We start from the raw sequence: 15705 nt of genomic DNA, 5'->3' as shown, positions 1-15705 counted from the left end.
TTGACCTACTCTTCAATACAGCAATGTATAACTCAATATTCTGGAACACACTGTTCCCTTCAGAATTAAACACATGATTTTCTGATTTAATTTTAAAATCCTGTGTACTTTTAGTCCCATTTATTTACTTTAACTTCCTGGATTTATGCCCTTTTTGACTTATGCATTTTGGATGCAATCATTTCTTGGCCTATCACTCCTGATTGTTTGAGCTTTTAGCTAGTTGTAACACTTTATTGAATTTTTTTCTCCTTTCTTTCATTTCTTTTAAAAAATTTGCCATAGGAGGTGATTTATCACCTAATCTTGTTTCCTACTGTACCTTTTGAGTCCAATTTTGATTAGGTGGGCTAACTTCACTCACTAGTGCCTTAATCACAGGTTTATAGAACCTCTGCTAGCACAGAAATTCCTTAAAATACGTCATAAGAAAGATTCCTGAAGATGTCCCCAAAGATGAATAACAAAGCTGATCCCTGCCAGTAACCTTCACAAACCCTGTGATACAAATCTTCCCTGGATCATGTGTTTAGCCATGCTGATAAGCATCCCTGTAGCTTGGCAGGATTTTGTCACCTCCCGTGGATCTGCAGCAGGGGAGTGGGAATCAGTCCCTTCCCTGGGTGGTCACTGGTGGGGTGCTGCTGACACAGGAGAGATCTGGAGACAAGCTGGCCACAGAGCAGCATTCAGAGGGAGTAAGCCTACATTACATTTCCAGGGTTTGCTATCTCCTACTTTGGATTTGAGTATTCCTCTAGATGTGAAAAACAGAATTCTCTAACATTTTGCTGCAGCAAATCACTCCTGAGTTTAGCACCCACCATGCACATCTAAATATTTGAAGACCAGCCAGGTGTTGCAAGACCCAATTTCTCAGTCATCTCCTCACCTCTTGCTGTATCAGCTGTCTCAGATGATTATCCTTTAAGTACCCTGTGCTTCTCTTTCATACTTTGTAAAGCCAGCTCTGCTGTTCATCCTTCTCCTCATGCTCCAGGCCTGCCAGTGTTCACTGTAAATATATATTGATTTGAGCTGATAATTTTGAGATAATTTAATGAACCCATTTGAAATTACTTGATGTAATAAATCACAGAAAATTCAGAACTGCCTTGCACATAGGAAGAGCTTTAAAGATGGGAGAATACCTAACTATTGAGGATGTTTTCCTTACACCATGGCAGATTTTTTCAGCTTTCTTGGTCAGCATAGTAGAAGGTAAAAATCACAGAGGACCTCTGACCCTCTGAATTTACAATGTGTGAGATGTGTATCTTTCAAACTTAAACCTTCCAAGCTCTTTGGTCTTCAACAAGCTCCAGATCTTCATGGATAAATAGGTATGCAATAAATTTAAACAAGTACTTATTTTCTGAACTAAACCTAGATTTCTGATTTACTTTTCTCTTTGTTTTGGTTTTTTTTTTCACATTCTTTCTCCAAACCGACAAGAAAATATATTGCCGTATTATTGGAAACATAATGAGTGTGTGACTTGAAAGAGACAGCACACTGGACTTCATTAATTGTTCTAAAAGGGACCTGTTTATGAAAACGGAGGAAATCTAACGCCAAATGTATGGAGTTCATGGCCTCCTACACCTAGCTGAGCTGGAGAACTGTGAAAACACAATTAAGGTGTGCCTGGGCATGTAGGACATTGTCAGCACAGGTGCCACAATCCACAGGTGCCTCTGTCTTGGTCACCTCTGCAATCCATGCTGGATAGATTAAGGCAAAACAGGGAAATGCCAGCAGAGGCTAGGACATTGTTTGCTGAGCAAACACAACTGATACATTACAGGTGCAGGGCCTCACCATCCCCAGGAGAGAGAATGGAAAAACAATGAAATTGTTGTATCTATCCCTGAAAGCTCACTTGTTCAAACCAGACCTAAGTCATAGCAGATGAAAATTCCATTTTCATTAGAGATATTGGACATTACCACTGAAATAAAGATACTGAATCTTGATCAGGTGGTGGAGTAGAGAGACTCAATTTATGCATATCCTGCGTAAATTCTTCCTCTATCCTTTAGATGCAGTGGTGAGGCTGCTCATGAACTTGTTTGCTCTTCCTTGCTCTTCCACCCTGGTCAGTCCTGCAGCTGACATGGAGAACAGGGAGGAGTAACATTGGTGTTTTGCTTTCTCACTTGGTTTTATTGGGTTTTCTTGGTTTATACCTCTGCAACTTCAGGCTGGCTCACAGTGCTTGAGCTTGCAGAAGAAAATGTGGAAGCTAGGATGGTGACTGCCTGCTCCACAGATGGATTGGTATTGGTTTTCCCCAGCTTTTCACCACAAGCAGTCCTCTAGGTATTCTCTAGAATAAACAAAAAAGATCCTGGGTTTAAAACCTACCTAAAACATGTTAGGAAAAAAAAAGTTGTATTTGTGTTCCCTTGCTTGTAGGAGACTAATAGGAAGATAATTTCCCCCATCTTTATACAGGAAGTAAAGAAAAATATTTATAGGAAAATAACACCCCCTAACATCTACTTGTAACATCATCAGTGTAAATTCTGATAAGTATTTTCAAATGTTCATGTTTTCATAAACACCATTTTAAAAGCAAAAGTTAGATTGTGTTTTCACTAACAGAATTCAAGGAAATGTGGATGTTATTTCTCCAATAAGACATACTTTATAGAGTTTTAAAGAAAAATAAAGCTAGCCTAGCTGTGGTTTTCTTATTCAAAGATACACCCTGACTGCAGGGAAGGTGAAAATGGGATTTAACTAAGTCTGTAATCTCATTTCAAGAGTGTCGCTGTTGAGCCGCTAGCAGAGTAAAGAAGAACCAGTTCTCAGTGGCAAGAAGGAAAGACCTTTAATGTTTTGATTTCATCATATATATAGAGTTTTCAAAAGTCACCCAGATTGGTCGGCCAGAAGCCTCCCCCTAGGCCTGATTGGCCAGGCCTGCACCGTCCAGATCTTGGGACACTGTTTTTAATAACATCCAAACTTTATTTATAAAACACAAAAAGAATTCTCATGGGAAAAACCTGTGCTAGCCACACAAGAGATGTGTTCAAACTTATGTCAATTAGTATTTTGAAGCCACGTCCTTGGTCCCACTGTTTACATTCCCTGTGCAGTGTAGAGTCTGGCACAGGCAGAAAAACCATGGAAAGATGTCCACAATGGGCCACACCAGCCAAGATCAGGATGACCTACATAGGTGGCTCTGGCTTTGCTGCTGCCAAATTATCTGCTTTCTAAAACCCATGAAAACTCACACCTACATCATGTAAAGTCTAATTTGCTTCTGTATACACTCAAGACAGGAAAAAAGTGTGTTTTAAGAGAGGAGTTGGGTAGCATTGTTGTTTCTGTTTATATTTGTTTAGTGCTTTAGATTTTGTTGAAAGACAAAGTCTGTTGACCATGTGCTTTGGTTATGTTATGTTCCTTAAGGATGGATGTGTTTCATTTATCAACTTATTAGCTGACAAAATAACAGTCAATGTTAATTTTAGAGAACATTTTTGGAATATTACAAGCACATAAATTAAAATGAGTGGCTAAGCCTTATTTTGTTGATGTTTTATTGGAGTGTACCCACTGTAAGTCGCACTATTTTATAGAAAACAGTTTAATGATTCATGAAGTACCAAAGTTAATTGCTTAGATACTGATATCAAACTCCTGTAAAAATAAATCTATTTACTCTAATAATTTAATTCTAATACATTATTATTATAGACATTTAGAATATTCTCTTACATTAAAAAACAAAAAAAACCAACAACAAAAAACCCCAAAACAAATCAAACAAAAAAACCAACCAACCAGGCAAACAAACAAACAAAAAAACCCACCAAAAAACCCAAACCAACCTACATCAGTATTTGAACATTTTTAAGTTCACAGATTGTCATGTAGGGAATACATACCTACCTAGAGCATGTATTTGTAAGGTAACATAGGAAATAGGAAGATATTGCAGAAAACTGGCTGTTTAGTTAAGGCATTTATGTAGAACTTGGAAGGTGTGAGTTAATTTGCTGAATTCCATTGTGAAAAATTTAATATTTTTCATGATTCCCCATGCAAGGTGGATGCTTTAATCTCCTGGGAGAAAATAAGTGAGAATTTTAACAGACTGTTTTGCAGAGCCTGCATTTTAGTCCACCTGCCTTTTTTTTATAAGATGAGGTTAATTTTCTGCCATTTTTTTTTCTTCACCCTTCCTCTTAGCTTAACTTTATGGCAAAAGCCTATTAGAACTATTAAATTTGTTGTTTCAAATTTGGTAAAGACAACAGATTTTAGCCCTGAACTGTATATATGAGGTGCATAATTTCTATGCAACTTCCTGCTAGGATGTTCTACACCTCCCTGTATCCACATGCACACTGAATTGCAGTTTTGGTCTGGATTTAAGGGAAGGATATTCTTCTGTTCTGCAGTTGTTCTCAGTTGTTCTATTTAGTGGTCTGATATGGCAGCTTTCTCTGTATCTGTAAAATATAGGTAAGCATCAATAACCTATCCAAGAAAAAGGGGTTTTAAGGAAGTATTTGAATGAGGAGAAGGTTACCTTAGAAAAAACCAGAAGGGAAGTTCTCTCAGTTTATGCTCAGGTAAAAGAGCAAGAGGTCATTTTTGGCAAGAAGGCCTTTAAACATCCTGTCACAGGAGTAGATGATGTCTTGAAATTGTGAATTCCATAAGGCATTTGGGGTGTTTTGTGAGTGTGCATCTATTGGCATTAGGAAGCTCATCCTCTGTTCGCTCTGCAGCTCTGCAGGGATTCATAGAGTGAAGTAATAGCCATGTTCAACAGCCACGAGACTGTGTGGGGAAAAAACAACCTGCAACAAGTATTTGCTAGAGAGTCCCATTTGAACAAAGCATTTCAACTGACTCCTTAGGCAGTTGCAAGCATTTGTGGAGAATTAACACACAGAAAAGGCCTTCTTTTCTCTGCAGCCGGGAAAAGAGCACAGTTTTGTGCTCTAAGTGACCAGTCACGCATCGCGAATAACGAATAGTGATTGTTCCTATAGGTCAGTTAAAAATTGTGTCACAGGGTCAAATATGTTTGCATACACTGCTCAAGGACTTGTGGCTAACAAAGTAATTAATAACACCCGTGACCTATTTGCAGACACCTGGTGAACAGATTTAAGGGCTCAATCCATTAGCTATGTTTCCCAAGAAGCAACTCAACTGCCCTAGCTAAAATGTATAAAATCTAGACTAGAACAAAACCACTTTCATCATGTAACAGCAATGTCCAACCTCAGCACCTGCTGTGATAAATCCTTTATTGATAGAAATATTACAGATGATAGATTCTGGTTTTATGAGCACACTCAGTCCAAACCAGGAGACCCACAGGCCTCCAGAACCTTGAAATGCCTGTATTATTTTTAAATCAGCTTTTGAGTATAAGATACTGTCACAATGATGATACTCTTTCATTAATGCTATGCAGTAATGGTTCAGACAAGCACTGCTTAGAGTCAGGCAAAGGTCTAATCTGCTTTTCCAGGAGTTTGTACCTACTGCAAGGATCAAGTTGTTTGTGGTCGCCAGGCAGAAAAGGAAGCCTTGGTGAGTGAAATGATGAGCAGGATTGGACCCAGAGACACAGCTTCAGCCTTAAAACTTTCCTCATTCCAGTGATTACTGCAAGCAGAAATATCTTCCCAAATGAGTGTGAGGAGAAGGAGGGAGTAGAGGCCAGGGCTGGGAGCATGCAAAATTCAGAACCACAAGATTTTAAATTCCATTGTATATTTAGTACAGTTATTGTTTTTCTGGGGCTGATGTGCTGCTCTAAAGAGCAAGTGAAAACTGCATCAATCTCTGTGTCGTTGCATTTCCCACAGATTTTACTTTAATACTCTATTATACTTTGAACCTGCAAAAAGAAAATAAAAACTGGTTTGAAGATGGAGTAAAGAGAGTGTTTTGGTTAGAAAACAGCATGTAAACTTTATGACATCTAGTTTGTAAAATTTTTAGTGTCTCTTTTGCTTTTTGTTCTGTAATTGATTACTAGCACCCCCTTTAACCCACCTTAAAGGGCAAGCAGGAAATTCATGTTTTCCTTCATCAGCCCACCCCTCTGAAAAGTGTTCAATATTAAACCAGTTTGCAAGGAGCAAAGGCAGAAGAAACAAGAGGCCCAGTTAGACCGTGGCAAGGTTAGGAGATGCATGTCTGGAGCCTGCAGCAAATATCAGCTCTTGTTCCTGTACAATTTTTGCATGGGGAGACTAAGTTAATTGGGGTATGGCTCTGTACTTTCCTTTATGTGTGACCTTTTATTATCTCTGTGGCCCTGTAGTTCATGCAGTGTCATAAAGCTGTGGGAAAGTCTTGCAGCTGGTGTTATCAGCTGTTGGAAATTAACTTAAAAACTGAAACATTTGTGTTTCCTTTTGCCTAAAGGTGTCTGGGAGTCTTTAAACTGCTACGAAGGTGCTATTATCGTGGTTGTGATTTTGCTGAGCATTGCTTGTGCATCTTTTTCCTTTCTTTCTCTCCCCTTCTTTTCCCCACTGCTTTTTAGCGTAAGCTGTGGGCAGGCAGTCAGGTGTTGTGCTGGGGGAGGGAGGTTACTTTAGGGGGGGGGGTTACGTGGCATAATTCCCAAAAATGTAGGAGGAGGATGAAAAAGATAAAGAAATTTTGTTTTTCTGAGCTAGAGGATTCTCTGCATGACTTCCCCACTGATGGGATCATGTGCTTTCAGGCTGAGATTTTATTAACAATTCAAATGGAAATTGAGGGCACAGGAGGAGCAGATTCTCACATAAACTTGATCTGTCCATGAATGCAGTTCTCTGTTTGCCCTGACCCTGCATGGCTTAAGACACTGCCTGTGAGGCCTGAGTGCCAGACACAAAGACCGAAATGAAAAGCAAGCACATTCCAGTAGTCTGCACAAAGGCAATGGAGCAGTTTCTAGCCGTCTCCCCAGGGAGAGATCTTATCTCCTTGCAGCTAAAACCCTTTAGAGTGTTTATTTGTACTCTAGCACCCGAGGTTTATGAATTGATATGGATGCTGATTAAACTGTAAGTTTCCTCTGTGGGTCTTTTTGGGAGACACGGAGGTGTTCCGCGTGTGTTTTCTTTCCCAAATCCCTATCAATATTTATCAAAAGGTTGCTCTGCTTCCCTGAAGAGTGGACACACACAAGTACTGAGGGAAAAGGGAGTCCAGAAAGTACATTTGTTAATAAAAGTCACCCCCAGCCTGAGGAGAGTTTAGCAGAACTTTGGCTTGAGGACCCATCACCTGTTTTTGGCGTTTCAAGCAGCACAGAGGGTCAGTGGCGCTGGGTGTTTGTGCGTGGCAGAGCTCGGAAGGCTGTCCCTGAGCAGCTGGAGCGATGAAATGTTGTGTGCAGCTGGGTGACCTTGTGCTGCCGAGGCAGAGGGAGGACGAGAGGCCAGGCTGCTGTGGCCACATCTGCACGGCCACCGCTTTCCGCCAATGGCAGCCAGTGCGTGATGCTGCCTGCCAGGAATTCTGCTGGGCAGCAGAGCCAGGGGGTGGATGACCAGCTCATCCCAGTGCAAGAATATAATTCATTCTCCCTGTCACCGCTTGATGTTAATATTGTGTCAGTAAATGTTAATAGTGCCAGTAAGTACTGGAGTTTCCTTAATCAAACTAGTAAACACTGATATTTCTGGCTCTCCTAAACAGACTTTCTTTTATGAAAGCTCCCTAAAACAGTAGGAAAACTGTAAATAAATGTTTTGACTGCGTTAATTCCAAATAATCACAATATTAATTGCTCTAGTTTTCCTTATTTTTAGCAAAAAAAAAAAAAAAATGGAAAGGAAAATAGCCCCAATGAAAAAGCCAGCAACTTCTAGGTAGGAATTCATAACCATATGTTTTTCCATCTTTCTTATGGTGTTTAAAAGTTTCAAACATTTTGAGACTCCTGAAACTATTTAAATTAATGGGAAGAGATTTACAAAGGATATTGATTCAAATAGTTTTGGTCCCTTAATTTTATGGGTTTATATTATCCAAAATTAATGGTCGTACTTAGGCAAATTGTCAGTAATTGGTGACAAAATTGCTTTATTGCTTTTCTTTCATTTCATGCTAATTAATGGCCCTACATTATTAAGTTCAAGCCTCTTCTGTATTTCTCCTTCTCCATAAATATTCTTAATGGTGATGTGTTGGGCTAAACTTTTTCTTCAGTGTATGCAATAATTGCCTCATAGAAATGTGGTAACAAACAGATTTCTGGCATAATTCTTCCTGAAAGAATGTAAATGTTGTTTGTTCAAGAGCTTGAAGTCATTTTGATATGAAGGAAACATTAGTAACATAATGTGTTAATTGATTCACGTGTTTTTAGAAAACATTAGTTTTTCATATCTAAGTACTTCTTGGTAACTCACCTGGCAGTTACTTTACAAAATCTGGACTTTACTTCATTTTACCAGTCAAAACTGCTTCCCCCTCTCATGCTATTTTAGAATGTGTTTGACAAAAAATGGTTCTATTTCAGTGGTCTGGAATAACACCACAGAATTTGTCATCATATTTTCCACCTGTTAATGTAACTGGTATTTGGTACAGAGCAGTGTTTATCAATGTTTTTCCAAACTAAATTATCTTAATGATACATAAATACTTTAAAGTCTAGAATAGATGCAGTAAAAAAAAGTCCAAAAAATTCAATATTTTTAACATCATATACCAAAGCAGAATAGTGAAGATAAGTATCAAATGACTATTAAAAAGGAGTTCTGGTGTCCTTGTAAGAATAAATTAGTAAAAATTATTAAAAACGAAAAAGTTTTAAAAACATAGGAGGAAATATTCTTTAAGCTTTTATAGTTCCACAAATTATACTTATTTCTCTGCTGTCTAATCCAGTAGTACTTAATTGAGGGAATGGTATCTTTCACTGGTAAAGGATTACACCAATGACAAAATATTGTCTCTGTGATTGTTGGCCAAGTTCTATTTATCTTTAATCTTAAGTATACTCAGAAAGTTCTCAAAATTGTGATTTACTAATCTTTGAAGTGTTTTTTTCATGTTTTGTCGTGAGTTATGCTTAAATTTTTTTCTATTTATATATTAATGACAATATGTTAATATTTGTTAATATTTCAGTCAAGGTGGTATTATTTAAATAAATCTTTACAATCACTGAATTTTATAAAGAAATTGTTACCTCTTTTTGACATGATTTTTTAAAATGTGTTCCCCCCTAAAAAGAAATTTTGAGAAAAAGGAGTGAGAAAATTTACATTTAGTTTTGCTTGAATGTGAAGAAGATGGCATTGCTGGGCTTCAAACTTCTGTGTTTGTGTGCTCTGAGTTTGAGCTCTGGAGGGAAGTGGGTACTCCCTTGCAATGCCTACACAGAGACTTTATGTCCTAAACTTAGGTATTTTGAGTTTCATCATAGATAATAAGTTAACCTCAGGTAAACAGTATGACTTCTCCACACAAGTAAAAGGAAAAGGAGAATAACTCGAGCTGCTAGAATTGGGCAGAACAGTGGCAGTCTGTGGTATAAAAATGTGAATTTAATCTTGCCAGAGAATCTGCCCACACCATTCACTTGTCAGAGCCTGAAGTAATGTGGTCTTTCTCAGGCTGCCATTTGAGCAGCCATTTATGCTGCTTTGCTGAACTCACCATGCTGAAAGCCAATTAAAAGGAAGGGATAGCTCTTTGAGGAGGGGGATAGTCTTCATGACCAAGATGACCTTTGAATGATAGCTGAACTCGTTTATGTAGGTTATTAGAAAGCAAAATGACACCTCTGTAAATTGATGTTGATGAGGGATTAGATTAGAAGACATATGTTTGTTTATGTGTTATGAGGAAATACAGACTCAGTTGATAAAACATTTTATTGTAAGCCATTGAGAAATTTACCACATGGATGGAATGGATTGAGGAGAAGGCTCTGTCTTCATATGGAAACCTGTGAAATTTGCAAGCGTTCTTGGAAATCCCAGATCTTCTAAATGTAACTTAAAGATGAAGTAAAATGGATTTAGCTAGAATTTCCTTAGAATTGCCCTCCATTTCTTTTGGCATCCTTGGGAGCTATCTTGAGTGATTCATATTGCACTTGTCACAAATGGTGTCTAGTTTGTACTTGGTGGGTTTCTGCTTCTTTTGTCTATGTTTCTTGCCCACTGGTGTGAGCAAGGGAAGAGGAAAGAAAGAAGCCCATTGCCCTCAGTCCCCAGTTTGCACTGCCCCTGTTTTCCATGGAAAATTCCATGTTTTCCCTGGCTTCAAAGAGTGGGCGCCAGGGTAAAATATGTGCTGTCAGATCTGTTTGCTCCTCACAGCAATGCAAGTGCTCCAGAGGGGCAACCACACCACCCCTCTTCAGTGACCCAAATTGAGTACCTAAGCTGGGCTTTTTCCAAGATAGTCTGGGCATCCTTCTTTTGACTTTCCCTTTTAGAGTAGCCTTTTTTTCTCACTGACTGTGTAGGCTCCCTGAAGCTGTGGTGTTAATTACTTCCATGGAACTGTGGCATTAGGACTTTCCAGCTTACGTCCTTTCCCTGAATGTTGTCAGCTTTTCTGGCAAATTCTGTGACATTGATGTCTAGTGTTTAATATTGACCATATCCTAATAAGGCATTATCTACTCTGTGCGTAAGATATTTCATCTCTGATTTCTGTGATTGGAAGTTTTCAATGACACTCTAGTTATTTTTGGCTTTTCAGCAGCAATTTTTAAGAAAAAGGTATTAATCTTAACAAGTCCTGGTCAATCTGGGTAAGTGTGACCTGAGGGGACTGTCATAAAATTTAAAAAATACCTTTTATTTTAATTTTTCTTTTGAAAATTCAGGTTTAGATACTGTTCTGAAAGCTGAGAAGTATATACAAACATTTTTTCAGTATACTTTCAATAATACCACCTATTTAGTGATCATTAATATAATTTTGTTGCAAGTTAGATATATTATTGAAAATTATTTCCTTTTGGGTCTGCTGTGTAAATATAATTTCTAAAACTAATAAAAAAATGAACTGAAACTAAAGTTGTCATATGCTTAAATTTGTTAAAAAGGGGTGACTTGAGGAATCTTTCTACTTTGAGAAGTCATGACTGTCTCAGTCTCCTACCTCCAGCCAAGTCATATTTGATTGTTGGTACATGAAGAAAAGATAGAGAGAAAAAAAGACTAAGCATTGACACAATAATGAAGAAACAATGCAACGTAGTCAACCAGGCATGAAGAATTATGTATTGAAGCTAAGAGGCCAAGTGTCTCATCAGCTGGATTTTAATAATGCCTGGCAGAAATGCTTGTACTTGTGCAGCAATTGTTTTAATGTCTAATTGAGTTTCAAGCTGAAATACGACAGTGTGTCTTGAAACATGAAGAGAACATTTTCTGTGATGCAATGTCTGAACATTTCTTTACTTACTAAACTGAGACCAGAAAATTGGTGAACCTTCTGTTTTCAGATTCCAAGAGCTTTCTAATTATGCATAACTAAAGCTGTATCCTGAGCAGTTTTACTATTGTTAACTCTTTCCTCTTCCTGTCTTTATAAGTCATCTTGTTTACTGTATTCAGCTGGTTCCTTTTGTTGATGTAGGATTTTTTTTTAATACCGTTAACTGCTTCATTTGCTTCTTAGCAGAATACCTAGTTCTGCTTGGGGAGTTTAGCTACAAAAGCAATGTAGACTTTAAATATAAATGTGACTCCAAAGCTGACATCTGAATTATGCTCCTGATAATCTAGCATTACCCTTACAAGGTCAGGAAGGAAAGATCATCATAATTGAAAGTCAGGGAAAAAAAAAGGAATTGGAAAAAAAGCTTAAATTTTTACTTAGCATGCCTACTGAAATGGATACAATACTCAAAGTGTAGCCTGATTTTGAAATGGGCTTTTTTCATTTTATTTCTCATGATCGATTGGTATGTGAAGCTGGAGCTTTTCAGGAAAAGTCTGGGATTATGAGTGCATCAGCCTCTGCTTTTAGCACAGCAACGAGGTTATCAATAATGCATTGGAGATCTCAGAATCCTTGAACATAGGGAAATCACAGCTGGTGTGGGTTTATTGTTGAAATTGCAGATTTGCGCCAAGAGGTCACGACAACTGCATGTCAGACCGTCACACACGCACACAGACATGTCTTGAGGGAATGAGGGGAATAATATCTGAAGAATTGCCAGTGCCCATGTTATTTAGAAACTCTTCATATGTTTCTATAGTTCAGCTTTAAAAGCAGCATATTTAATGCTGCTTGCAGCGGCCTTTTGACGTTTTGGCCTTTCCCAGTATTGCAAGTTTTATTGTTTTCCTGACGAGTTTATTCATATACTAACAGCTTGCTTGGCAGCAACGTTCAGACTCAATACTTAGGCTTTCTGGTCACGGTGATGGCTGGCAGTAATAGAGAGGGAGAATAAGTGAGTGTGGAAATGCAAAGCTGTCTCTTGTTACATTTTATCGATCTCATTCTGGTGTCATTCAATTAAGACAGAAATGTGATGGATAGTGTCTGCATAGATCCCTACTTTGCTTTCCAGCCACTCTACATAAAGCTTTTTGGGGGGAGGGAGAAGGAAAGGGAGTGTGAGGGAAGGAGGGGGTAGCAAATCAAAGATACAGTGTGATTTGAATTACAGATCAAACTTATCTTTTAAAAAAATCATTATTCTAAAGCCATGCTGAAAAGCAATATTAGCAGAGCTAGCATTCTCTGTTGTCTTGCTAATAAGTATCTGTAAATGTCCAGCGCATTGTTCATTGCAGTTGAAGTAATGTTGGGTTTTCTTTTTTGTCCAGATCTTGTCTGTGGTTTATGAATAAACACGTGATTCTTCTGAATTTAATACACAGATAGAAATGAAAGGACTTACTTGCCTAAGAGAGTTGCCTGCATGCTGTAGGGCAGTAATTCCAGATAAACATCTGAAGATAAGAGTTGTTCATTTCAGTCCATTGTTTACTTTAAATATGGTGGAAAAAAAATCATTGAGAAGCTCTGTCAGTGCAGTACAAAAACATAGAGATTAGCTCCATGGGCTTAAGGAGACGTTCATCAATTCACAACCAAGCCTCTCACCCACTCTTCACACAGTGGTAACTTCAGAACCAATAAATTACTTTCAATCTAACTCACAGTTTTCTGTCTAAAATGTGAATGAGACAATGCTAGAATGCATGGGTGATTTCCAGACATGTTTTTTGTCATCAGACTTGGGACAGGCTCTTTAGATGTTCTTTAGAATGTACAGGCTCCTTAGTTCCCTGTGAGGAAAGCCGTTATAGATCTCATCTCCTGGTTTTCCTTCCCATCCTCTCTGTTTGGAGGTAGAAGGGCTGTGTGTCCAGCGCTGTTTTGTTCCCAGAGAACTTACAGGGGAAGTTTGCAATTCAAAAACTGATGTCCAGGGCAGGTCTGGGATTCTCTGTTGTCCATTACCTGGACAAAAGCCAATTAACCAAAACCAATGTACTTTGTAGGTGTGTATTGGCCGTTCCAACTATCACAAGCAAGAGAAAACAACCACAACAAAAGAGCAAACCAAGCTGGTTTGTTGAGCTTCTGGGAAACCTGGATTTCTAAGGTCTGCAGCTGTGCCACATGCAGCATGTAGGGTTGGTAATCCTGGCTCTCCAGGCATTGTGGCTGCTGACCATGCTACACCATTCACATCTCCCATGGCTGGGTCTCCCAAAGTCCCTTTTCTTGCCCTAGGGAGCAAAGAAGCCCTAGGAGCCACGTTTTAAGTAAGAGCTCTGGGGCTTTGATATTCAGGGCTGTATTTTCCTTGCAACTGCCATAATTGAATCCACAATTACCACTGTGGAAGGCATTAATTACTAAGAAATAATTATGTTTTAGGGTTTTGATGTTTTAAGGCATTTATCATATAAATATGAGACAAGATAAAAATTTTAGAAATGAAAGCACACTTTTGTTACCCATCACATAAGTATTCTGAGTGCTTGTTTATGATCAATCACGATGTGCCTCACATTAACAGTAGTTACTCGTTGCTCTGTAGATTTAACAGAGTTATGGGCCTCAGTTCTGGATTCGTGGGTTTGAAGGTCAAACATCAACTGGGGTTTGAGTTTTCAGAACTACAGAATTTCAGATGAGAGGTTAGGGCTGTGATAAACCAAGTTTTCTTAGAATAATTTGATCTTGTGCTATTAACTAGATGCTTCTGCTAAATCGATCAGCAACATTTATACTGCCATGAGTTTAGTGTCTTCCCTTTGTGCAGGAGTTTTACCAGGGATCTGTAACTTGTCTTCTGAGGACTCTTGGAAAGGAACCATGTGAGCAAAGTACGGCCTCCCAGACACGAGGATGCAAGAAAGGCCTCAGGCCTTTCCAGTAATTTCTGGGTTTTTTACTGAAAAACAAAGATAGGACTCAGGACTCTGAATAATATTTGGACCTACCCTTTGAGGGCTGATCTAGAGTGGGGTTGCTGCTTAGGTGAATGATGAATATTTAATTCCCACTGTAGTTCTTGAAGTCTGAGGGATATTGAGCATATACAGCTTGAATACTTGCTCCATTGCCTGTATCTTTGGAAAATACTTTTCATAAAAGACAGAGAGGTAAAATGTTGTTTTGTTTCTATCCCCTCCTCAAAGTTACCTTGTTTTTATTATTAAAGTTAAATCATGGTAGAATGTGTTGCAGCAAAGACATTGTTTGTGCAACATCTCCTCTTTACTGAGGATATGTCCAGTGCTGGACCATTTGATAAATCATGCCTTTTGCATTTGCCACTCAGATATGAAATAAAAAATATTAGTATTCATTTAAGGCAAAGAGTGTTTCTCAGATTTTTATGGGCAAACTCACAGCCAGTGCTGCTGGTATAACTTCTTAACATAAAGCAGATAAAGTGATTTCCTCATTTAACATCCTGACTCAGCACAGGCTTCTCTTTCTTTCTCACTCCAAACAGAGGGTTTGCTTTGCTCTTTCCTGGCTTTATGGGCTCACATAATGTAACATATAGAATAGTTTTGTATTTTTAATTAGTTTAATTTAATTTTCCTTCCTGCAGTTCATTTCACTGCTGGAAGGAAAATATTTGTGGTATAAAAAAAAAGAAGAAAATATATTTTAAAATAATGTGACTTTGAGGGGAGGAGACTAAGGGGCCTTGCAGTGCCAATCTAAAAAATTTGTGACCAATGTAAAATTTGACCATGATTTTTAAAATTCTACCATCTGGATTTTTTTCAATGGTTCCCTGGAGAAACTCAGGCTCTTACAGCCATACATAAAATAACATTAGGAAATATAAAGACAACCAGTCTCTAAAATAAGCACTACTAATAAGGTCTACAAGGCAACTTTTAATGTAATTTCTCCACCACAAACTTCTGTTTTCCCTGACCTGAAAAAAGTTCATTGAGGTGTACTTTTGGAAAAATTCAGTGCACTGGCAGCTTTCTCTGGAGCTGAAACTGAACAGACACTAAGTTTATAAAATTTGAGTTAGATGGTTTCATGTCAGTGTCACACTTTCTGTAGATGTCTGCATTTTGTAGTTCCAGAAGCAGTACCACAAGAACTACTTGTTTTGTATGGTATTTTAATCTCAGAAGTGAACAGCTATAACAACATGAAACAAATCTGCTGTTTTAAGACATACACTTGAATTTCCAGTTTTGTTTCTGGACCTCAGAAATTCACAGAAGATCGAGCAGAGAAGGG

At 38.2% G+C, this 15705-nt stretch overlaps 1 protein-coding gene across 5 annotated transcripts in view; it reads left to right on the top strand.

The window, feature by feature from the left end:
- Positions 1-15705, top strand: part of LOC146445479 (uncharacterized) — a 335842-nt gene that overhangs the window by 152453 nt on the left and 167684 nt on the right. Inside the window, exon 3 of one of the 5 annotated variants that reach the window (XR_014855145.1) lies at positions 10708-10759. The exons of the other annotated variants lie outside the window; for them this stretch is intronic. The gene's annotated coding sequence lies outside the window, so the exon portion shown is untranslated. The remainder of the gene's footprint in view (positions 1-10707; positions 10760-15705) is intronic. 5 annotated transcript variants of the gene reach the window in all.

Source organism: Lichenostomus cassidix, chromosome 1 (genome assembly GCF_008360975.1).
Source record: "Lichenostomus cassidix isolate B80296 chromosome 1, HeHo_3.0, whole genome shotgun sequence".
NCBI classification, from domain to species: domain Eukaryota; kingdom Metazoa; phylum Chordata; class Aves; order Passeriformes; family Meliphagidae; genus Lichenostomus; species Lichenostomus cassidix.
The sequence above is the reverse complement of the archived record's forward strand: the minus strand, read 5'-3'. Positions and strand labels throughout refer to the sequence as shown.